General features: G+C 43.7%; 1 long non-coding RNA gene across 1 annotated transcript; it reads right to left on the bottom strand.

Annotated features, from left to right (window-relative positions):
• Window positions 1-13,667: 13,667 nt before the first annotated feature.
• LOC121465095 lies at window positions 13,668-23,624 on the bottom strand. Its single transcript, XR_005976614.1, has 7 exons — window positions 23,382-23,624; window positions 18,286-19,232; window positions 17,607-17,897; window positions 16,894-17,027; window positions 16,290-16,510; window positions 15,479-15,664; window positions 13,668-13,881 (listed from the first exon to the last, which is right to left on the bottom strand). It is a non-coding gene; the product is annotated as an uncharacterized LOC121465095 (long non-coding RNA).
• Between the last annotated feature and the right edge of the window lie 696 nt (window positions 23,625-24,320).

Raw genomic sequence — 24,320 nt, 5'->3', positions numbered from 1 at the left:
GGTTCTACAAAGGAGTGCATGAACCTGGGAACACACTAGCTCACAACTGATAAATACTCATAGTATGAGGAAATCTGAGAGTGTCCAGAAACATTATGTCTCCTTACTGAGTAGTGTTTGGGCTAAGGGAAATTAAAATTAATAAAGACAATTTAGATCAATGTTTAGACACTATATTGAGCCTAAATCCGTGGTTTTCAGAAGGGGAAACATTAGCTTCTGAGACTTGACAGAGAATAGGAAGAATCATAAAATGAAAACTTGAGCAAGCTGAACCAATTCTTGTAAAATTCTTTTGTATTTGGAGTGCTGGTGCTGTTGTCTTGGAGCACCTATAAGACAAGCACCTCTAAGTCTTCCTTCAGTGGCCAGGAAACGGCTGGGGAAATTAAAATTTCTTGTCCTCCCTCAACAGTCACCATATGAAGACTTTAGTCCAGATTATAGTAATTTAAGATTAAAAAAGAAATATTTTTAAAGTATAGAAAGTGCTAAGGAAAGGGTTAAAACAGACTTCACAGGAGTGCCCAGAGATTCCAAACTATGTCCCCTACAACAAGCCTGTAAACTTTCATCTCTAGGCAACCCATGCATGTCTGTGTGGGCATGCACTCCTGTAGGACTCCTTGTTCCAGGCCCTATCTTCATCAGACAGTTCAACAACCCTGCCATCTGCTGCTACAGCAGAAGCAGGCCTCCGGGATGCCTGGCCATTCCATCCACGGCAAAACAGTCTCCTTTCATCTTAAAAACATTCTGGCATCAGAATAAATTTGGATGCAAAGGATGGGCATGTTGTTGCTGGTGATACAAATATGAGAACTTTAAAAACAAACTTATTTACCCAAGTCTCTTAAGAAAAAGTTGAGGCTCAATAACTTGTCAATCTCAATTGGTTAATAAAAAAAAAAAAGAAAACTCTCAGTGGGCTTACAGACTCTGCCACAAGAGCTTAAAGTAAGTAAATTAATAAATGAACATAATAAAAGTCCTTATCTTAAGACACACTGTTACGGGAAGTCCACCAGAGAGGACCACTCAGGCACAATTTTTTTTTTTTGTTTTGTTTTTCGAGACAGGGTTTCTCTGTAGCTTTGGAGCCTGTCCTGGAACTTGCTCTTGTAGACCAGGATGGCCTTGAACTCACAGAGATCCACCTGCCTCTGTCTCCCTAGTGCTGGGATTAAAGGCGTGCGCCACCACTGCCCGGCTCACTCAGACACAATTTTTTTAGTATGTTTGTAGTCAATTGAAAGTCTTTATTCCAGCCCAGTGGGACTACACACAGGTAGTCAGGGATCCAGGTGTAGCACTGAGGCTTACTAGCACTCAGGTGCAGTCCAGAGCCTGGGGGTGTTGAAGGTAGAAACTACATCCTGGTGTCTTGTTCTACAGCTGTAGTCTGGGCCTAAGCAAGCAGCTTAACAGACGCTAAGGGGTTAGCTGGAGGAGGTTCTGTATACACAGGAAGTTTATCAGAACAATGACATCCTACCTTGGATTCCACAATTGTGTTAGGTGATTTTCCATGGAATTCTTTATCTTTCTTTTTTTTTTTAATATTTATTTATTTATTATGCATACAATATTCTGTCTGTGTGCAGGCCTGAAGAGGGCACCAGACCTCATTACAGATGGTTGTCAGCCACCATGTGGTTGCTGGGAATTGAACTCAGGACCTTTGGAAGAGCAGGCAATGCTCTTAACCGCTGAGCCATCTCTCCAGCCCCCATGGCATTCTTTATCAAGAAGATCAAATTCTAGTTAACCTGAAATGGCCTCATCAAGAATATGAGATGGAGGAACTTCTGCACTGTCTGTCTCTGTCACAACACTCAGGATCTTCTTCTAGTAGTGAACATAAACCTTCAAAGACCTTTATAAAGACTTTGTTATTGTTCTACAACAGGCTCTAAAGAGACAAATTATAAGGAGATTGCTTCTACCCTGTTTCACTGACTTATAAAAAGACAGACTCTAACTAGGCCCCCTAAATATTTCACATGTAAAAATCATGCTTTTCTATAGAGCTAACAGCCTTTCCACTGACATTCTCACAAACAGGTTTTGAAATACTAGGAGATCAACAGACTCTCTGGCACGCAGACAGACAGACGAAGGAGGGGACCATGGCCAGATAATAAAGGCAGTGAACTTCCAAGATGGCACCCTTTTTCCTGATCTTCCTGACAAAAGCCTGGTATCTTAAAACAAAGGCTTTGTAGGATTTCTTCTCCCACCAGCAGGCCTACTGCTGATGAACTGGCTCAACAAGTTCAAGGCCTGATCAGTACTTTGGCTTTCCTCAGTCAACAGAGGGACATTGTTCCCAGTAACCAAACTCTTAGAATTCTGATTGAACACAGATAGCCAAAAGAGCCATTCTGCTTATACCACTGTTAGTTGACCTGGGGATTACAGTTGGGATAGGTACTAGAATAGGAGGAATTATTCATCAGCCACCTTCTATCCAAATTATCCAGGGACTTGGCAGCTGACCTTATAGGACCAACTAAACTCCTTAGCTGTGGTAGTCACTCAAAATAGAACTACATCTATTGACTACTGGAAAAGGTCTGCCTCTTCTTAAATGAGGAATGCTATTTATATGTAAACAAGTCATGTAGTAAGGAACGTGGCTCAGCACCTAAAGGCTTGAATTACAAAATGAGAGATAAGAAGTAACAATACTTGGCATTGGGCATCCTAGCTCCTCCCACTGGCTGACCTCCAGTTACTGTTCCACAGCTGTGATGAAACGTCACGACCGATGCAACTTATAAAAGGAAGCATTTGATTGGAGGCTCGCTTACAGTTTCAGAGAGTTGGTCTGTGATTATCATGGTGGGAAGCATGGTAACAGGCAGGCTGGCGGGTTGCTGGAGCTTTCATCCTGACCCACAGACAAGAGGCAGAGAGAAGAAGAGGGGGGGAGATTCGACTGTCATGAGCTTTTGAAACCTCAAAGTCCACCCTCCAACACATCCTCTAATTAGATCACGCCTCCTAAACGTCCACTAGCTTAGAGCCAAACATTTACATATATGAAACCATGGGGGTCATTCTCATCCAAACCACTGCATTCCACTCCCTGACCCCCAGAATCTGGTAGCCATATCATAAAGTTAAATGTGTTCAGTCCAGCGTCAGACGTTCCTATAGTCTTTCAGTCTCATCTCTGTTTAAAACAATCCCATAACTATAAACCCCTGTAAAATAAAACAAAATTCAGATCACATACTTCCAACTACAATGGCACAAAATATTTATTACCATTCCAAAAGGGTGTAATGGGGGCATAGTGAGAAAACCAAAGCAAGCCTGAAACACAGCTGGGAAAATTACAAATCCTGTAAATCTACACTTGTTGGGCTTATCTTGGAAGAAGCCGCTTTTCATTTCCCTACTGCCCAAACTCCTGAAATAATCACACAGAAACTATATTATTTAAATCACTGCTTGGCCAATAAGTGTATTTCTAGCTAGCTCTTATAACTTTGGTTAACCCATTTCTATTCACCTGTGTATCGTCACGTGTCCGTGGTATACCAGCAATTTTCCAGTATGTCTGTCTGCAGTGGCTACATGGCTTCTCCTGTCTCTACTTTCTTTCTTCCAGCATTCAGTTTAGTTTTTCCTACCTACCTCTATTCTGCCCTATCACAGGCCAAAATAGTTTCTTTATTCATAAACCAATAAAAGACATATACAGAAGGACTTCACATATCATTTCCCCCTTTTTGTCTAAAAAAGGAAGGTTTTAATTTTAACATAGCACGATTACATGTAACAAAAGTTATCAAGCAAAAATTATAGTTATATAATATTTATATAAAATATATAATATTTATACATACTTTATCTTTTATCATAACTAAGGAACTCTATAACTATTCTTCAGCTCCATCAAAGACTCTAGAAGGATATAATATTACCTAAGTAAACAGGAAGTGCATTGTAAGCAAATTCCAAAACTCTAGAATTGACAGAGACATCCTGATGCCTGGACAGTCACTCAAAGTTCCTCTGTAACATTGGAGCATCCATCTTCAGCCTACTGGCCTATAGCATCTGGCAGACTTTTCCATGAAGCAGGAAATTTCAAAAACATTTCTGTCTATATTGACAGTATGTCAGACACTTTCTTCTGAGTCCAGCAAAAATGTTTGGCAGACTCTTTCATGAAGCTGGAACCCTGAAGGATTGTTTTGTCTTCTTTAGGAAACTTTAGGAGTCATTTTTCTGTGGGCTCTGCATGTCCAGTTTATACATCATATCATCAAAGCAGTTCAGGCAAGAGCAGTTCCTTGCCAAAATGCCTAACAAATTCCACAAGGAGCCTCTTCAATGCCTATCATCCTCTTGAAGTAGATTGGTGCTGCCAGGAGCAGATGTGTCTCATTATCATGAAAAGTCTAAGTTCTTAAAACATTTTAAATACCATATTCTGTAGTCTTTGAAAGATCTGAAGAATATCTATCCATCTGAAATATATCTCTGTACATTTAGAAAACCTAACTAACATGACTACAAGCTTGACTCTTATAGATGATTATCTATTAACCTATATTCCTTAATTATACATTGCATTTTAAAATTTACTTTTCCATTCAAAAATTTACATTTCCTCCCCTCCTCCCATTCCCCTACTGCTCTCCCACTCCCCCTCCTCCCTCCCCTCCTTTCTTAAGAGAGGGCAGGGAATCCTGCCTTGTGGGAAGTCCAAGCCCCCCTCCCGCATCCAGGCCTAGGAAGCCAAATAGACTAGGGTCCCAAAAAGCCAGTACACACAGTAGAAACAAGTCCTAGTGCCTTTATCAATGGCTTTTCAGTCATCCCCCATTTTCAGCCACATTCAGAGAGTCCAGTTTGATCACATGCTCATTCAGTCCCAGTCCAGCTGGATTTGGTGAGCTCCCATTAGAACAGGCACACTGTTTCAGTGGGTGGACCAACCCCTTGTGGTCCAGACTTCCTTGCTCATCTTCTCCCTCCTCTGCTCTTCAACTGAACCTTGGGGGCTCAGTCCATTGCTCTGATGAGGGACTTTGTCTCTATCTCCATCCATCGCCAGACTAAGACTCTATGGTGGGGCTGGAGAGATGGCTCAGTGGTTAAGAGCATTGCCTGCTCTTCCAAAGGTCCTGAGTTCAATTCGTAGCAACCACATGGCAGCTCACAACCATCTGTAATGAGGTCTGGTGCCCTCTTCTGGCCTGCAGACATACACACAGACAGAATATTGTATACATAATAAATAAATATTTTTAAAAAAAGACTCTATGGTGATATTCGAGATAATCATCATTGTGATAGCAGCATTATTTGTAATTGCCAGATCCTGGAAACAACCTAGATGCCCCTCAATGGAAGAATGGATAAAGAAAGTGTGGAATATATACACATTAGAGTACTACTCAGTGGTAAAAAATAATGACATTTTGAATTTTGCATGCAAATGGATGGAAATAGAAAACACTATCCTGAGTGAGATAACCCAGACCCAAAAAGATGAATATGGTATGTACTCACTCATTAGTGGACTCTAGCCATAAACAAAGGACATTAAACCTATAGTTCACAGGCATAGAGAAGCCAAATAACAAGGTGAACCCAAAGAAAAACATATATAGATCCTCTTGGAAATTGGAAGCAAACAAGGTTGTCCGGCAAAAATTGGGAGCATGGGGGTGGGGTTGGGGGAAGGGAAGAGGGGGAGAGAGAAGGGAAAAAAGAAAGACTGGAGAGTGCTTGGGGGAGTGGAAGGGTGGAGATAGAGGAAGGACAGATATAGGAGCAGGGAAGAAGGTATCTACATTAAGGAATCCATTTTAGGGCTGGCAAGAGACTTGGCTCTAGAGGGGATCCCAGGTGTCCACGGGGATATTCCCAGCTAGGTTCTTGGGCAGCAGAGTAGAGGGTGCCTGAACTGGCCTTGCCCCACTACATTACATTTTTAAATGAGCTGCATAAACACAATACACCTTAATCAAGAGCAGAAATATATACATATTTATGTATATATATGTATGTATAACAAAATTGACCTTAAATTTGTATCAATAAATCAAGATTCATACAAATGCAAATCTCTATAGCATATCTCCCTTTAAATGTAAACAAACATTTATAAACAATATTTGGGAATTTGATCATTGCTCTCTCCAAAATGCTTCCTACTTTTCATTGGGCAAAATAATTTTTGGGGGGGATATTCACAGTGACCTTTTGGAGGCTCTTGGTCCATTAAACCACATTAATCTGGAAGAAATCCATAGGTTCTCATTTTCTGTGGAAACAAAAGCAGAACCTTTTTCCCAAAACAACTAATTCTTAGGCCCAAATTCTGAAGTCATGATACCTTTAAAATATATATCACAGGGCAGGGAACCCTGACTGCTCTTTGGACTGGAGAGGGAGGGGGAGAGGAGTGGGGGGAGGGGGAGAAGGGTGGGAGGAGGGGGAGGGAAATGGGAGGCTGGGAGGAGGTGGAGACTTGTTTTTTTTTCTCCTTTTCTCAATATATATATATATATATATATATATATATATATATATATATATACTGGTTTAGCTTAGCAGCCCATACAATAAAATGTCTCTCTGTACTTAGTTCCTTCACAGTCAAAAAATTTAAAGAAAACATAATAATGTACATACTCCAGACTCTCTGTATATATTTCATCTTTATGTGGCTTATTTGTTTTTACTCTATTACTTTTTCTACAAGTTTAATATTTATTTTATTATCTTGACTCCCTTAACCTATGACTGTCTATACTCTTATAACTGCCTATAGTCTTTCCCCCCTCTCTGTCTTCCTGTCTCTCTCTCCTTCTCTCAAACCTACATACATTTATCAAATACTGTGACCCATTTAGAGGCTTTAAAAATCTGAATCTGTCTTTATTGTGTATCTGTATTATTTTCTGACCATAAACACCTTTTTTTAATGCTATGTGGACCTGGATAGGGCCAACATGGTCCTGCCTGCTTGCTCTGCCCAGTTGAACATGGTGGAGGCATGTTCGCTGCCTCTGCAAGCCACGCACATACCACAGTTCCAAGAATGCAGCAGATCTATGTCGAGCCATTAAGCAATTTGTAACATGCTGCTTACAAACCCCATTAAAATGCTCCTTGGCCAGATCTCCCAAAAGAGTCAGAGCCATTTTTGCTGGCAAACCAGGATGCCACTCTTTTGAAACCACATTTTTTTTTCTTTTAAATTTGCTAGTGCTGAATCAGGAAGACCTCTCTTTAAGGAGCTGCAGCATGCCACTATCAAGCAGAGCCCATCTGAAAAAAAAAATGCTGCTAAACTTTTTTAGTGTCTAGAATTACTTTCCAAGCCCTATCAGGTTTTATGTGGATTTAACTATCATAAGTTGGAGTGCCAATTTGTTGGAAGAAGCTGTTTGTGTGTTTTCCAACTGCCCAGACTCCCGAAATAATCACACAGAAACTGTATTATTTAAATCACTGCTTGGCCAATCACTTAAGCATATTGCTAGCTAGCTCTTACATTCTTGGATAGCGCATTTCTATTAATCTGTGTACAGCCATGTTGGGTGGCTGCATGGCTTCTCCCGACTCCACTTTCTTTCTCTCAGTGTTCAGTTTACTTTTCCCTGCCTAGCTCTATTCTGCCATATCACAGGCCAAAGTAGTTTCTTTATTTATTCAGAGAAATATCACTTCCCACTGTTAGGAGTTCTATAAATAACACCAACCTAACAGCCATAACATATGCAGAGGACCTGGTACAGACACATGTAGACCCCATGATTGCTGCTCCAGTCTCTATGAACCCATGTGAGCCTCGTTTGGTTGATTCAGTGGGCCATGTTCTCCTGGTGTCCTCTATCCCCTCTGACTCCTACAGTCTCCCCCTCCCCACTTATAAAGGATTCCTGGTTTCCCAGAGGATAGACAAAATAGAGACCTCCAATTTGGACTCTATCTGCATGTTGGGCTGTGGGTCTCTGAATCTGCTCCCAACCACTGCCAGAGGAAGCCACTCAGATGACTGGACAAGGTACCAACCTATGAGTATAGCAGAATATCATTAGGAAACTTTTCATCCATTCTTTTCCTTATTTTGCCAGTTGTGTTCGGTTCTACCCTAGGTTTCCAGTTTCTGGCCAACCAGGCAGCGTAGGGCTTGGGCTCCCTCTCATGCATTGGCCTCAAGTTAAACCAAGCAGTTATTGGCCACTCCTATAAGTTCTGGGCCACAATTACCCCAGCACATTTTGCATGCAGGACAGATTGTAGTTTGAGGGTTTTGTGCCTGGGTTTGTGTCCATGTTTCTCTTCCCATAGCCTGAAGAGTATCTTCTCAGTACAAAGAGACTAAAACACAGGGGTGAAGACTCCATGCCTGTACCAGCTCGACCTCTCAATGATTTCAATGAGCTGTGTGGATGCTGTCCTTGCAATGGGGCTCTTCAGTCAGTTTTCAGAGAGCAACTAGAGATGTACTAGCATCAACCTGGGTTGTTGAGGGGTCGTCATGAAATCCCCTCGGCCAACTACTGAATGCAACCTAGTTCCACCACTAGAAGCCTTTCCTGGCTACAAAAGATGGCCAGTTCAGACTCTATATCCTCTATTACTAGGAGTCCTCACTAGGGTCACCCTCATAAATTTCAGGAAGATTCCACTGCACTAGGTTTCCACATTGCTCCTCTGATGCTCCCCAATTCCAGCTGTCTCTCCCTCTCCTCTCTTTATTCTATCTCCCCTTCAACCTGATCTTTCCTGCTCCTAAATCCATCCACCCCTAGTCCACCTGCAAAATTTATTCTAGTTCCCTTTCTCAGGGAGGTTCCTGTGTCCCTCCCTAGAGCCCTCCTTTTTAACCTAACTTCTCTGGGTCTGTGGATTGTAGCCTGATTATTATTTACTTAATAGCTGATATCCGCTTATAAGCAAAAATATACCTATTTGTCTTCCTGGGTCTAGGCTACCTCACTCAGGATAATTTTTTTTTCTAATTGCACCCATTTGCCTGAAAATTTCATGATGTCATTACTTTTAAAAGCTGAGTAGTAAATACTCCATTGTGTAAATGAAACACATTTTTCTTTATCCATTCTTCAGTTGAGGGACATCTAGGTTGTTTCCAATTTCTGAATATTATGAATAAAGTCATCAGGAACTTGTCCTTGTGGTAGGATGGAACGTATTTTGGGTATATGCCCAATATGGGCATAGCTGGGTCTTGGATTGCTTCCCGGTTTTCTGAGGAACCACCATATTGACCTCCATGGTGTCTGCACACTTTTGCACTCCCACCAGCAAGGGAGGAGTGTTCCCCTTGTTCTACATCCTCAGCAGCATAAGTTGTCATTTTTGTTATTGATCTTAGCCATTCTGACAGGTGTAAGATGGTATCTCAAAGTTGTTTTGATTTGCATTTCCCTGATGGCTAAGGATGTTGAGCATTTCTTTAAGTATTTCTCTGTACCCCATTTTTAATTGGATTATTTGGTTTCTCGATATCTAATTTCTTGAGTTCTTTATATATTTTGGATATTAGACCTCTACCAAATGTAGTAATTAGGGCGGCAGGGTTGCGGTCCCAGCACCCCGGCCGCCTGCTCGGCTAGCTTATGCCCGAAATAACAACACACAAACTGTATTCATTTAATTACTGCTTGGCCCATTCTCTTCTAGGCTAATTCTCACATATTAATTTAGCCCATTTCTAATCATCTGTGTGTAGCACCCCAAGGTGCGCTTACAGGAGAGATTTTAGCCTATGTCCATCCTGGGTCGGAGCTTCATAGCGTGCGTCTGCCCAGGAGCCAGGAGCATGGCGTCTCTCTCAGGCGTCTGCTCCCGAGAGGAGAGCTGTCGAGTCTGACCTCACTTTCTCTTCCTCCCAGCGTTCTGTTCTGTTTTCTCCTCCCACCTATCTTCTAACCAATAAAATGGGCCAAGGCAGTTCCTTTATTAGCCAATGACCTTCCTCCATCAACCAAATATGGAATTGGTAAAAAAATAAAAAATATTTCCCATCCCATAGGTTGCCTCTTTGTCCTATTAACAATGTCCTTTGCCTTACAGAAGCTTTTCAGTTTTATGAGGTTATTGTTGACATTATTGTCTCCACTATTTGTGTTCTGTTCAGAAAGTTGTCTCCTGGACCAGTGCATTTACCGCCATTCCCCACTGTTTCTTCTATCAGATTCAGTTTGTCTGGCTTCATATTGATGTCTTTGAACCACTTGGATTTGAGTTTTGAGTGTGGATCTATTTATGTTTTTCTCATGCAAGACATCCAGTCAGACCAGCACCATTTGTTGAAGAAGCTTTCTATTTTCCTGTGTGTATTTTTTGGCTTCTTTATCTAAAAAACTCAGGTGTACATAGCTGTGTGAATTTATTCCTAGTCTTCAATTTGATTCCATTGATTACCCTGTCTGCTTCTACGCCTATTTGGCAGTTGTTTTTATGACTATAGATCAACACAGTTTGAAATCTGGGATGGTGATACCTTTGAAGAGCCCAGGTTCTTGCCCAAAGCCCTGCCATGACAGCCTACAGAAAAGACCCAGCAGGATATAGCAGGATGTATAGTGACCCGGACCTTGCCCTTCCTATTGGGGGTCAACTACCTGATATGCTCCACATGGTAACGAACCAGTCAGAAGTTAGGGCCGGATGTGCCTTACTGATAAGGGAGAAAATACAGTAACCACAGTAATGTTCCCCAGATGCCCTCCAAATGTAACAACCTTTCCACAGCTACGGCTGACCAATTAACGCAGGATAGGTACCCCACCCCAAAGGTGCACTAATCTTGAGACTGTTACTATGCAACTTGCTGACCCCTAGATAAGCTTTGTTCTCCTGCTGCCTGGGTGTCTCTTACGCCACTGCTGTGCCGGACAGATGGGAAACCGGGTTCAAATTCACAATTAACAAGACTCTTCGTTTTTTGCATTGGATCTGGTCTCTTGGTAGTCTTTGGGAGTCCAGACTCTGGGTACAACACCTTAAGCTATTCATTCATTGTTCAGGATTATTATTTTATTATATATTATTTTATTATTATTGTTTTTGCTATCCTGGATATTTTGTTTTTCCACATGAAGTTGAGAATTGTCCTTTCAAGGTCTATAAAGAATTGTGTTGGAATTTTGATGGGAATTGCATTGAATCTTTAGATTGCTTTTGGTAAGATCTTTCCATCTTCTGATATCTTCTTCAATTTCTTTCTTCAAAGATCTTATAAGTGACCACTGTGAACACAGACACCATGTTTAGGTGGCTGACAGAATCTATTGAAGCCACAGTTCCATTCTGGCTAGCTGCTGAGACCATTTCAAGCATGTTTCTTCCTCCTTCACTCTTCCTTCTCTCTCTCTCTCTCTCTCTCTCTCTCTCTCTCTCTTTGTCTTCTGTGTGTTTGTGTGTTTTCATCTATGGATCCATTTCTGTGTATAGTTGTCCTTGAGAACTCTCTTAATGAGATGCCATGGGATGGAACCAAGGGGGCACACTGTAAGTTGAGACCATCCACAGCGATCCTAGGTCCAGAGGTTCTACCATCTACCATTACAAAAGACCGAGTTTCCATATAAATTTTGGAGAATAGGTTCAGGGTATATATAGCTCAGTTGTAGAGTGAAGGCCCAGCATAAACCATGTTCTGAGTTAGATTTAGCACTGTACAGATATAAAAGGCCAATAAAATTCATCTAAACACATAGGAGGTGGAGGCAGCAGAAGTTTGAAGTCACTCTTAGATACATAACAGATTCACTCACCTTTGGACTGGAATACAGGCCTGAATCCCCCCCCCAAAAAAAAATCAAAATCAAAATCAAATGAACCAAACATAAATTTGTCCCGAGGGACACAAATTGCGCCACAAAAGTGAAAGGATCGGTTTCTCCTAATCACTCGTGTGTGTGTGTGTGTGTGTGTGTGTTGGCCTCTCAGTGTGTGCAGATGCACTTGCTTACACATACGTTCATTCCATGTATGTGCATGCAGAAGGCCCAGGATTTCCTCAATGTTTGATCCTCAGATATATTCACCCTGTTTTTTTGCCGACAGGGTTTCTCATCTGTGTTAAGGTCTCAGTGACTCAGCTCGGCTGCCTGGCTGGACTGTGAGCCTCAAGAAGAGGCAGATCTCCACTTTGGAAGTGGCGAGATAACACACACAGCACCACAGGTGTTTGACAAGGCCCTTGCAAGCTTTCCTTTTCTACCTTCCCCCCAGTTTCCCTGCATCTTCTTGTGTCTCCCCGATTCCTGAAGCATGTCTGTGCAGACTGCTGAGAAGCAGGAGCAGGGACATTGGAACTAAGCTGCCTTCTCTGGCCTCTGTTGTTTCATTGACCTGTAAATATTTCCCTCTGGGGTTGGCAGCTTTATATCCCTTGGGGTATCTTTTTCATTTGCCCCTCCCAGAAAATATGTTTTGTTCCCACCAACCAAAGCTCTGTGACCTTGTGACCCTAAGCATACGAGGCTTTCTTTAGCTCCTTCCTGTACTATTCATGTTAGTCCAGTCAAGAAGCCAATTGCCGGGTTCCCATGTCATTTGATAAATGTCCGTTCAGTTGGCTTGGTTATAAAAACTAATAACCAATGATTTGTGGATCATCGGAAGAGGGGAACAGTTGCCTGGTGATGCAATTCTGCTACTATAGCTTCTAGCATCTTTGAATGCATGGAGTTGGCCCAACTAGGAGTTGGCCAGACCCCTGCAGAGAAGAAGGCCTTTGCCTCAGCATCTCAAGATGCCTCACAGCCCAGAAGGAACTCTTCTTGATGAACTAGAGGGGGAGATTTGCACTCATAACCAGATGCTGTGCCGGCCAGGCCCATTGTCCTGAAATTTGTTCTCCCTGGTTATTTATAACTCATCAGTTGTCTGGAGAGTTTGGGGATGCTCAAAGGAATGTCTGGGAGCTGATGGAGGACTTAGAAGACAGTGCAATGCTCCTATTTTGCATCTCAAGAACATGAAGCTGAGTTTGACTGGCTGATATTGCTAATGCAGCCACATGTGGAAACGAATATTGCACAGGATCTGAGGAGCAGTCTCAGGTCAGTGACAGACACACACACCTGATGAAAGGTTAAGATGTGAATCTTTCTGTGAGGTTGCAAAAGGGATGCGGTGGTGATGAGGACCCGGTCAGAGGAAGAAAAGGATGAAAACTGACAGCCTTGACTGACACCTGCCAGGGCAGATGCTGCTCTATGCTGCTCTCTGCATTCAGCCTTGGACAATAATCTGACTTTCCTGGATCCTCAAGAAAAATTGATTTAAGACAGGGTGCTGGATTCTGACACTGTCAGGTGTTTGCACACAGGCTCACCAACAGCCCTGTGACCATGCTGCAGACATGACATGTCAGAGCTTCAGAACCGGTTACCAGTAAGAAAGACAAATGTGCCTTTGTCAAAGAGCAGCTAGAAGTGTCAGTGCCAAAGCTGTGTGCTGGAATAGCTCAGAAAGTGCACGCCATGATAAAGAGTACACAGGGCTAGAAGATCGTGACTGAGAAGCAAGTGACCCGATATTTCTCTTCGCTTGTGTTTGGATGTCATGGGTTTCTTTCAAGGAGAAGCAATGGCCAGGATAATAATTAAGTAAACATTTAATAAAATAATTTCCACACCAGGCCTGTAGAAATCTTGTTTAAATTATAGAGATAATTACACTGTTAAAGTTTCTTCAAGTGACTTGTGTTTGAATACACGGGGTCCAAAGCTCTGACATATTGTGGTCAAGTCTCCCACAAGAAGCCAAGGGCTGCTGGGCTGTGTCCCTCCCAGCCAGACATTCAAGAGAGCTCATCAGCTGTTCTTCAGATTCCAGACACTCAATAATGCTCTTCAGCAGACACATCTGATGAGACAAAAATCAAATTCACACACATTTATGCATGAGCCATTCACTAGAATGTTGCTTAACAAAAAACACGTTAGCAGGTTGAGAAACAGATCTCACACAGCAGAACCATCACTGGTGAACGGTGAAATGCCCACTAATGGTTTTCTCTATTTCCCCTTCCCATACGCCCTGTCTTGGGTGTCCTTGTCTAGATAGGGCTGTCTGACCTCATGAGTGTGTTCTGGAGCACTTGCATGTGTTGGCTCAGGTGTGAGTACTGAGGAGTCTCAACTGTCCTATCGTCCGTGTTTTCTGAGAGCTTTGCCCTGAAGCTGGAGGTGAGAAATGTGGCCCAGCCCTCTGCAGGGGAATCCCAAGGAGTCTGTCTCCTTCTGTCTCCACTGGCATGACACCATGGGCTCTCACTGTCGTGCAAGGCTTTCATGTGTTGCCACATCTGAGCCCAGATCCTCATATTTGCAGAACCAACAGTCGGTATAGCTGAGCTATCATTCCTGGAACAAGACGGGCAAGTGTTGACGGCTAGGTTCTTCATGTCATATCTCTCACGAGCGCGTATTATGTACAGTACAGGCAGCATATGGATCATAGACCTTTGCGGTGGTCGATCCCATGCTGCAGCTCTGTCCCTGGAGACGGAGTCTAGTCCCTGCACTGTGGGGTTTGAAGCACTTGAGGGAACATACAAACTGAGATACCCCATTGGTTTTCATCAGTTTACTTCCATGGTGAGCAGCTTGCAGAACCAGGGAGGTTAGGTAGAAAAGGTATGCCGGGACTTGTATTTAAAATCTACACTGTGGTTTTGCTGACTCAAAGGGGCACACAAGTGTTCCTCTCCTGTGATGAGCAAAGTCCCCAAGGAAGATGAGGCCTGGTGTCTTAGATCCATTGAAAGGAAGTAACCTGGCCTATTGGGTGGTGACTCTAATGGACTCAATAACTTTGTCTGTCAGGAACACATTTCCTTCACATTGCCTGAGGTTAGGTAGCCTTTGCCTCGAGGGGAGATGGGCAGACCTATGCCTTAGGTTCTCACTGTAACCCAGTGTTCAGTCTGAATACCCTGGTTCCCAGTGCTATTCAACCATGACAGAAATAATTGATGAGGTGATGTTTGCCCAGAGTTTACCATTTCTACCACTTCTTCCAAAGCCTCACGAGGGGCCGGGTGGTGGCGCACGCCTTTAATCCCAGCACTCGGGAGGCAGAGGCAGTCGGATCTCTGTGAGTTCAAGGCCAGCCTGGTCTACAAGAGCTAGTTCCAGGACAGGAACCAAAAGCTACGGAGAAACCCTGTCTCAAAAATCCAAAAACAAAACAAAACAAAACAAAACAAACTAAAAAAACCCAAAGCCTCACGAGGAAGGTTGTGAAAATCTTTCATTGCTTGCTAAGAAGACTCTCCCATGTCTTTGGGCCAGGTTCCACATGGCATGGGAGGGTTGACAGGCTGCCACTGGGGTCAGATTTCCATTGTCACACACGGCAGACCACTGGTAGTGAGTCTGTCTCTCAATGAGAATTGTGGGGTCTGCTTGTTATTTGTTCTTCTCCAGAGACACAGTCTCAAAATCTAGCCTGTTCTGACCTTGTGTGGTGGTCATGAGACATCCAACATGGGTTCAGGGAGCCAAACATGGGGCCGGTGTGAATGCCGCTTCCTCCAAAAAGTTTCTGAGGGAAAGAAATGGATCGCAATCGCCTCTTCTCACATCTTCCTGAGATGATCATAAGGGACAAGGCTGGAAAACATTGAGGATGTTTCCTAGAACACCTGCTGGGGAAGAGAGACACAGTGACACTTCTGCACCCTGAAAATGCCATCAGAGCACAGGGGGGTGATTTCACCAGTCAGAACACAGTGTACTGTTATCCCAAGGGACCTTGTGAAGTGCTTAGATAATCTTCGGTATTATTTTGAATGAGAATGGACCCCATAGATGCACATATTTGGATACTTAGCCCACAGATTGTGAAACACTTTGGGAAGGATCAGAAGGTTGGTTGGAGGAGGTGTGTCACTAGGGAGTTAAAAAGCATTAAGGATTCAAAAGCCAAAACCATTCCAAGTAAGCTCTCTCTCTACAAATCTGTGTCTGTCTGTCTGTCTGTCTGTCTCTCTCTCTCTCTCCCTCAGACTATGCGTGAGAACCAGATGTAAACTATCAGTGACTGCTCTAACAAAATGACAGCCTGCCTATCGCTATATTGCCTTTCCTACAACGGTCACATATTCTAAGCCTTTAGAAATGTCGACCATACATAACACGCTTTCTCTTGTAAGTTGTCTGGGTCATAGTGTTGTCACAGCCATGAGCTAGAAACAAACAAACGAGCAATGCAGGAAAAGGCCAATTCAGTAAGCAGATGCTGGAAGAGCATTTTGCGTCTTTCTGCACCTCGTTCCTGTCTCCTGGGCCCGAGAGCAGCTGGGAAAGGTTTCAGGGAGTCCAGTCCTCATTATGAGGACACACTGCGTCATCATCGTCACAGGTGGAGCAGTGTAGACTGTCATAGCAGCTTGGTCTTGGCTACAGGTATGGTTCAGGAACTCTTTTTCCAGAGAAATTGCTGAGCTTGCACAGAGGTCTGCATTCCCAGTGACCAAGGCCAGCAGCCTCTGCAGAGGAACAAAGGTCAATTTCATTGCTGTGTTTATGGCAAGATCAGATAGCAGAATCTTATCTTGCACCACAAAGAGATATAAGTATCTCTTAGTGAAGTCAAACCACTTCATCTGAGTGGTCTCCATAGATTAGGCACTTACATTCCTGTTGCCAGCACTTCCTGCTGACCCAGAAAGCTGCCCCCTACCTTAAAGGTGCCAGGGGGACATTGCAGACACCTCACCCAGTAAGGCTGCACACACACTACGGCAGCTCTGAGGCAATTAGGTGTCCTTCTATTCTTGACCCTGAAGGTGGACACTGGGATCAAAGAAGTCCCATGGATGCCGGCATTGCCTGGGCAGTGATGCTCCACACGCTGTCAAGCACTACTTACCATTCACAGCAGACAGAACGATCGTAGACCTTCACTCAATTAAAGCCAAGGAATCCCCCACGGGGACATAAAATTTATCCGTGTGAATACTCCTTGGATGGGACAGCAGCCCCTTGGGGTCTGAAGGAAGGAGGCTGAGAAGACAAAGACACAGATGTCACCAGATCAATCCAAGCCTGGGTCAAGCAGAAAGAGGAAGAGGCTTCTGGGAAGTATGTGGCTTCTCTTCTCTGCAGCCACACCCTGTCTGAGCATCTCAGGTCGAGAGCAGATTTCTCAGACAGCATTCACCTGCTGCAGCTTGGAATAAGCTGGAACCCATGAGGAAGACAGGGTCTTCTTCTTGGGGTACCCATGCATCACCTGCTCCCTAATCTCCTCTTCAGGGAAATTCTGCTCCTCTCCTTCTTGGTTGTGGACCCTGTCACCACCCACACATTCATCCCTTACTTTTCTGCTCTCGGAATGGAATTTCCTCTGGATAAATTACCTCCTCTTCATCCACACGCAAGCCCTTTCTTCTGCCCTCTCTCACCACCTTTATCCATTGACATGTCCCACTTGCCCCACTCCTCCTTCCCCCTCCTCTTCCTGTGCCTCCTTACCACCTAAGAGGAAAGCGTGCAAGCACTTCTTTACATGTGCTCATTGATTCTGTTGATGGAAGTGAGGGGAGAAGGAGATGGGGACCCAGAGTCATCTGGGGCACTTACTTCTGTCACATGGACTACCGAGGAGGGTGGTTATGTGGCTGGCTTCTCTGTCCAGGCACTAGTGCTGGAGGAACAATGCTCGTCAGTGGGGGAGATGGTTGCTCATACTCTGCAGGAGAGGAAGGTACAGAGAAGGCGACCTGGTTGCTAGAGGTGTCTGGCAGGTAACAACAGGTTTGGGGTACACCTCCTTTGAAGTTCTGGACTGGCTTCTCCGGGGATGTTAAGTCACACCAGGCTGAACACGGACCAATGGTTTAGGAACCATGGGCCTGGGCCTCATCTTTAACCCTTGAAAGACACAACAAAGGACTGTTAGTGACTTTGACATAGAAGGACTTGGCAAAGAGCTGCCTTGTGATACCACAGCTCTCCACAAGCTTCTTCCCTTCCTAAACTGTTGTCCCTTTGACAAAGCCCTCCTTCCTCCTGTCTCCCTCCATCCCCAACCCCTGCCAACACCCTCTGCTGTCTGCTACTGGTTCAACTTCCCCAGACTCCTCATGAGCAGGATTCAGTGTGAAGCTCCTTTGGGGGCTCCAGACACCTTAAGGTTTGTGTCTCATAAAGGGCTGCAGCCTGGCAGTGGCAAAGTGCCTTTGAAAAAAAGACATATTAAATACATATGTGAATTTTCTGGTCCCGCCCACTTCATCTTCCATTCCTTGTTATCCCTTACCTGGATGCTGTGTCTTTTGTTCTTGGGGTGGGGAAACAGCAACAAACCTTCTAAACAGGTTCCTAATCTCCTTCCAGTTCCTTCTGCTGTGCTTTTTGGAGTCTCTGGGTGCCTCCCGGGGCTGCTCATTTGCAGTTGCTGAAGCATGTCTTTGACTATTTCATGTTGGTCGTTTCCACGACAGGGAGGGGACACATCATATATGTGATCCCACGCCATCTGGCTGATAATGTTCTGTACTGGTGATGTTGTTCTCTCTAATGTCAGTAACATCCTCTGGTCCAAGGTCCTTTTGGTAGTGGGTATCCTCCGAGAACCCTAAGACATCCAGAGTCGTGAGGACAAAAGCGAGGTACCGCCAGTCTTGTCCATCTCAGCCTCCACGTGTCCCCTTACGTGTGTCATCAAATGGGGCAGCATTTTCTGTCTCCTCAGACTTGCTTAATGCCTTCAAACAATCACCCCGTGGGGGCAGAATTCACAGGTGAGTTAATATCTGATGTATAAGTCAGATGAGCTGGTCCTCTAGAGAAGCCCTTGGTACCTTTTTCATTTACTTCCTGCACTTTGTTGCCTTTTGCTGATGCCATGAACTCTGGTAGAGTCAGCTCACGGCATCTCCTCTTTAAGGGAAAGGGAGGGAGGAGGAGGTGACATGTAGGCTTCCTGATGGAGCAGATCTTTTGCTGATGTTCTATTCGCCCAAGGATGGAAATTTTTCTCTGGTACAGGATATCATTTTGGGACGGGAACTCAAAAAAATCTCTTTGTTCCAGTAGTTTCCAAAGTTGTTTTCTGCCATGTGGCTCAGGAACACAATGCTCACCAGGGTGGAGACATACCACCTCGAGCCTATTTGTCTGGACGCTGGTGATAAATTGGCATTGCTGAGATTCCATGATATTCTCTCTACCTTATCAGGAGGAGAATGGCACCACCACAAAATGCTAGAAACAAAACAAAACAAAATCAGCTCCAGGAGTCAAGGTTATGGCTACCAATTTGTAGTCATGAAAATCAAAGGCCTCTCCAGCATCCTAATGAGGCATCTTGGGGTCAAAGTTAAAAAAAAAAAAAAACCCAACCCAAACCCCAAAGCAGTTATGAGAAAGGAAAAGGAAGATCAGAGCTGGAAATAACTGGACACTTGGCTGGTTAAACAAAAGTCAGAGAAACAAAGAGCTGGTCCTTTGAAAGAACCAACAAATCTGACAACCCTTGATGTGAGCCACCCAAAAGAAGATACAAATTACTGAATGTGAGACAGGAAAGAGACGAGTATGATCCATGGGAACTCTAGGGGCTGCGAGAAAACCTTGTACTCCAAAGTGTTGACAACCCTCAAAGAGATTGCTCAATTCACAAAAGGACGCCAACATTTGATGGAGGAAGGTCATTGGCCCATTTTATTGGTTAGGACATAGGTAGGTGGAGTAAACAGAACAAAACGCTGGGAGGAAGAGGAAGTGAGGTCAGACTCCACAGCTCTCTCGGGAGCAGACGCCTGAGAGAGACGCCATGCCCCGCTCCTGGGATGAAGCTCTGACCCAGGATGGACTAGCCTAGAATCTTCCCTGTAAGACCGGTTCTCACAGATTATTAGAGATGAGTTGATCAGGATGTGAGAATTAGCCTGTAAGTGCTAGAGCTAAAGGGCCAAGCAGTGCTTAAAAGAATACAGTGTCTGTGTAATTATTTTGGGGCATAAGCTAGCCGAGCAGGCGGCCGGGGTGCTGGGAATGCAGCCCCGCCGCCCCTATTACTACAGTTGGCGCCCAGACGTGTGGACAACTAAACCCACTTAAAAAACCTGAGAAGGCTTAAAAATAAGGGAGCGAGAGTTTAACACAGATTTTTGCTGTTTGTTGGTGGCATGCTGTAGAGAGATTTCCTGATTCGGCAACAGTAGCAGAAAAAAACACTGTGTCATTTTAAAGCGCGACTTCCTGGGGCTGTGCCGCCATTGCGATCTCTGTCTGGCTCCTGCGGGAGACAGAGCTTTTGAATAGAGCATTTGGAGTAAAGGGCTATGATTTGTTTGATGGCAACTAGACTCGCTGTGTTCTCGGGTCTGCTCTGCTTGTTAGAGGCAAGCAAGCGCCTCATCTAAGAGAGGCTTCCTGACTCAGCTTTAGCTGCAAAGCCTGCAGCTCATTAAGAGGTCCTGCCACGAAACACTTAAATGGTGTTGACGAAAAGCTGAACGCATGCTTTTCGGTTTTCAGCCGTAGCAGGAAAAAAGCTGCGCCATTTAAAAATGCCAGCTTTCTGGGCTGTCCTGCCAGGGCAAACTCTGACTGTTTGAGGCAGGAGGGCTGGCTACCGAGAGGACTTGAGTGTTGCCTGCTGTAGCTCACTTGCTGGCAGGGACCTTGAAATGCCATGCAGTTGTTGCAGTAAACATGGCTACAGCCTGTATATCCGCCATGAGGCTGGAAAGCTAAGGAATGGACTGGATCTAGCTGGCAAAGCCACGCCTTTAGTCCTACTGAGATTGCTTGGTAAATTAAAGATTCATGTGGTCAGAAAAAGAGAGATATACAGTAAAGAGAGATTCAAAGACAGAGAAAATTTCTGAATGGTTTAAAGTGTGTTAAAAATATATGCAGACTAAAAGTTGAAGTTCTTAAAATAAAAAACAAAAAAAGGAAGAGAGTTGTTGTGTGTGGTAGCACACGCCTTTAATCCCAGTGCCTAGAAGGCAGAGGCAAACAGATCTCTGTGAGTTCAAGGTGTAGTAGTTTACACCTTTAATCCCAATGCCTGGGAGGCAGAGACAGGCGGATCTCTGAGAGTTCAAAGACAGCCTGGTCTACAGAGTTACTTCAGGTCAAAGATACAGAGAACCTGTCTCAAAAAACAAAAAGTTAAAAGTAAAAATAAACGAAATAGAGATTAAAATAATGCCACACGATGATGGAAAATACACAGAGAATCTTGATACTGTATACTATTATGCTCTCTTTGAATCGTTTGAATGCTGAGGAAGGACAAACAACTGCTAAAAGATATTTGTTTATAAATGATGCTGAACTAATCCAACATAGATATTTTGAATTTGTATCTAAGGATATGATACTTTGGAAAAGAGTTTCTTATTTTGTTTTCACAGAGGATGAGACGCTGTTCATTTCTTCTATTCCGATTTGGTATGATGGACCACGCCCTCCTGAAGGGTTGGTGTGAACATCTTCAGAAAATTGCTTCGCTCAACTGCCAACTGAGATGAAACTAGCACACAGGTTATACCATGAAAGACCTAATTAACGACGCCCCCATTCAGCAGGAAGCAGTTTGGAGAGAAATAACTGCGCCCCTATTCCCAAAAAATGTTTATAAATGTTCTTTTACATTTAAAGGGGGATATGATATAGGTATGAATAATTTGCATTAGTATAGATTTTGCTTTATTGATAGAGATTTAAGGTCAATTTTGTTATATGTATAAGTGTTTCTGATATTGATTAAGGTATTGTGATTGTGTAGTTCATTATTAAAATGTAATGTATAATTAGGAAATATAGGTTGTTGATGGATAATCATAAATAATAGTAAAGCTTGTAGTCATGTTAGTTAGATTTTCTAGATATATAGAGATATATTTTAGATAGACATTCTTCATGTCTTTCAAAGATTACAGAATAGGACATTTAATGTTTTAATAACTTAGGACTTTTCATGACAATGAGACACTCTGCTCCTGGCAGCACCAATCTACTTCAAGAGGAAGATAGGCATCGAAGAGGCACCTTATGGAGTTTGATAGCCATTTGGGCAAGAAACTGCTCTTGCCTGGACTATTGCATAAACTGGACACAGAGAACCCGCAGAGAGAGGACTACTGAACTTGCCTAAGGTGAGATGATCTTTCGGGGTTCCTGATTCATGAAAGAGTCTGCGAGACATTCTGCAGGACACAACAGATAGTGACTGAACTGACTTTGAATTTTCCTGCTTTATGGAAATGTCTGCTGGATACCATGGGCCTGAAGGCTGAAGATGGATGCCCCAACGGTACAAAAGAACTTTGGGTGACTGTCCAGGCAGCGAGATGTCTTTGTCATTTCTAGAGTTTGAAGTTTCTTAGTTCTTGTTTACTTAGGTAATATTATATCTTTCTGGAGTCTTTGATGGAGTTAAGAATAGTTAGTTATAGTTATAGTTTTCCTTAGTTATGATAAAGATTATTGTAACTTTTACTTGATAACTGTTTTGTTATATGTAATTTTGCTATGTTAAAGCCTTTTTTTTTGTTTAAACCGAAAACGGGGAAATGATGGAGGAAGGTCATTGGCCCATTTTATTGGTTAGGACATAGGTAGGTGGAGTAAACAGAACAAAACGCTGGGAGGAAGAGGAAGTGAGGTCAGACTCCACAGCTCTCTCGGGAGCAGACGCCTGAGAGAGACGCCATGCCCCGCTCCTGGGATGAAGCTCTGACCCAGGATGGACTAGCCTAGAATCTTCCCGGTAAGACCGGTTCTCACAGATTATTAGAGATGAGTTGATCAGGATGTGAGAATTAGCCTGTAAGTGCTAGAGCTAAAGGGCCAAGCAGTGCTTAAAAGAATACAGTGTCTGTGTAATTATTTTGGGGCATAAGCTAGCCGAGCAGGCGGCCGGGGTGCTGGGAATGCAGCCCCGCCGCCCCTATTACTACAAACATTGATGTAAGAGGTTACCAAACATGTACCGGCTGCTGCCTTCCCTCTGCTGTGCTCCAAGATCCCTCTGAGCATGTTTTGTTTCACGAGTGGCATGGGGGCAGAGGAAGAGTCTTACAACGATAAGGGAATTGATAAGCCTGGGGAAATGCTGTGGGAAGTAGCAAAGCTATTGAGTTGGGTCCAAGTGCATGGTATAGTCAAACTATTTTCTAAAGCTAATATGTATTGACAAAAGCTTTAGGGTTAGAAATAAACCAATGTACAAAATGGCTAAGATAAATGAATAGACAGCAATACAAATATGGATGATAACAAAAATAACTGAAGCAAATGCACAAAGTAAATCTCAAACTACAAACAGTAAACCAAAATCTATGCCCCAATACTACCCATCCTCCCATCCCCCCCACGCCCAGGAAATAAACTCACTGTGTTCAGGTCAATGGCGATCACCGATGTCCAATTCCAAAGATGGATACTAACAAACTAACACTCCCAGAACAAAATTATGAGTCTCACTGCTTCACTGCAGTATAAGGACAAGGTCCAGGCCAAGCTGGTCCCTTACATGGGTTGGGGACTCTTTCCTCACAGTGAGGCAACTGTTATCACTGCACTGATAGTCTTCTCTGGTCTCTTAAGGACCAACCACCTCCAGCCAGGCCAGACATCGAAGAGTTTCTTAATTGCTCAAACAGGACCACCTAAGGAGACCAAGGGATCAAGCACATGGGACAGTATAAGATATGTCATATTCAACCCATGACAAAGACCTTTTACCCTTAATGGTAAGTGTGTGTGTGTGTGTGTGTGTGTGTGTGTGTGTGTGGAGAGAGAGAGAGAGAGAGAGAGAGAGAGAGACTGGTAGATTTACTGTGTAATTTGTGATGTATCACTACTATTCCTGTCTAAAGTCGGGATAACTGAAGATGTTCACCGAAGCAGAGGTTTTAAGGAAAGTGAGACTGATGCATCTCTGCCTTTGAAACATCCACTCCTTGTCAATTTGTTATTCGGTAAATTCTGGCATAGTGGAAAGACGTAGTGTTCCTTTGTGTGTGTGACAAAGTATGCTTAGGACACACCCTCTTTTTAGGGGTGTATAATTTTCTGGGGACACCTTCCACTCAGCTGAGCTGAACCTTGGCATACAGCTGTTCACTATTCTTTTTCTTCAAATGATCCTAGCTCCACCACCACCTCCCTTCTCTGCCAGACCCAATTCCCCTCCATTTCCTCCTCAGAAAAGAGCAGGGTCTCCAAGAGACAAAAGCAAAGCATGACAAAGGAAGATACAAGGAGACAAGACAAAGGCTCCTGTGAAGGAGGAAGGGCAACCCAATGTGAGGAAAAGAGTCTCAAGAGCAG

The sequence above is a fragment of the Microtus oregoni genome, unplaced genomic scaffold (genome assembly GCF_018167655.1).
Source record: "Microtus oregoni isolate MIOR12 unplaced genomic scaffold, Mior012 000029F_ref0000214, whole genome shotgun sequence".
Classification (NCBI taxonomy): Eukaryota; Metazoa; Chordata; class Mammalia; order Rodentia; family Cricetidae; genus Microtus; species Microtus oregoni.
The sequence above is the reverse complement of the archived record's forward strand: the minus strand, read 5'-3'. Positions and strand labels throughout refer to the sequence as shown.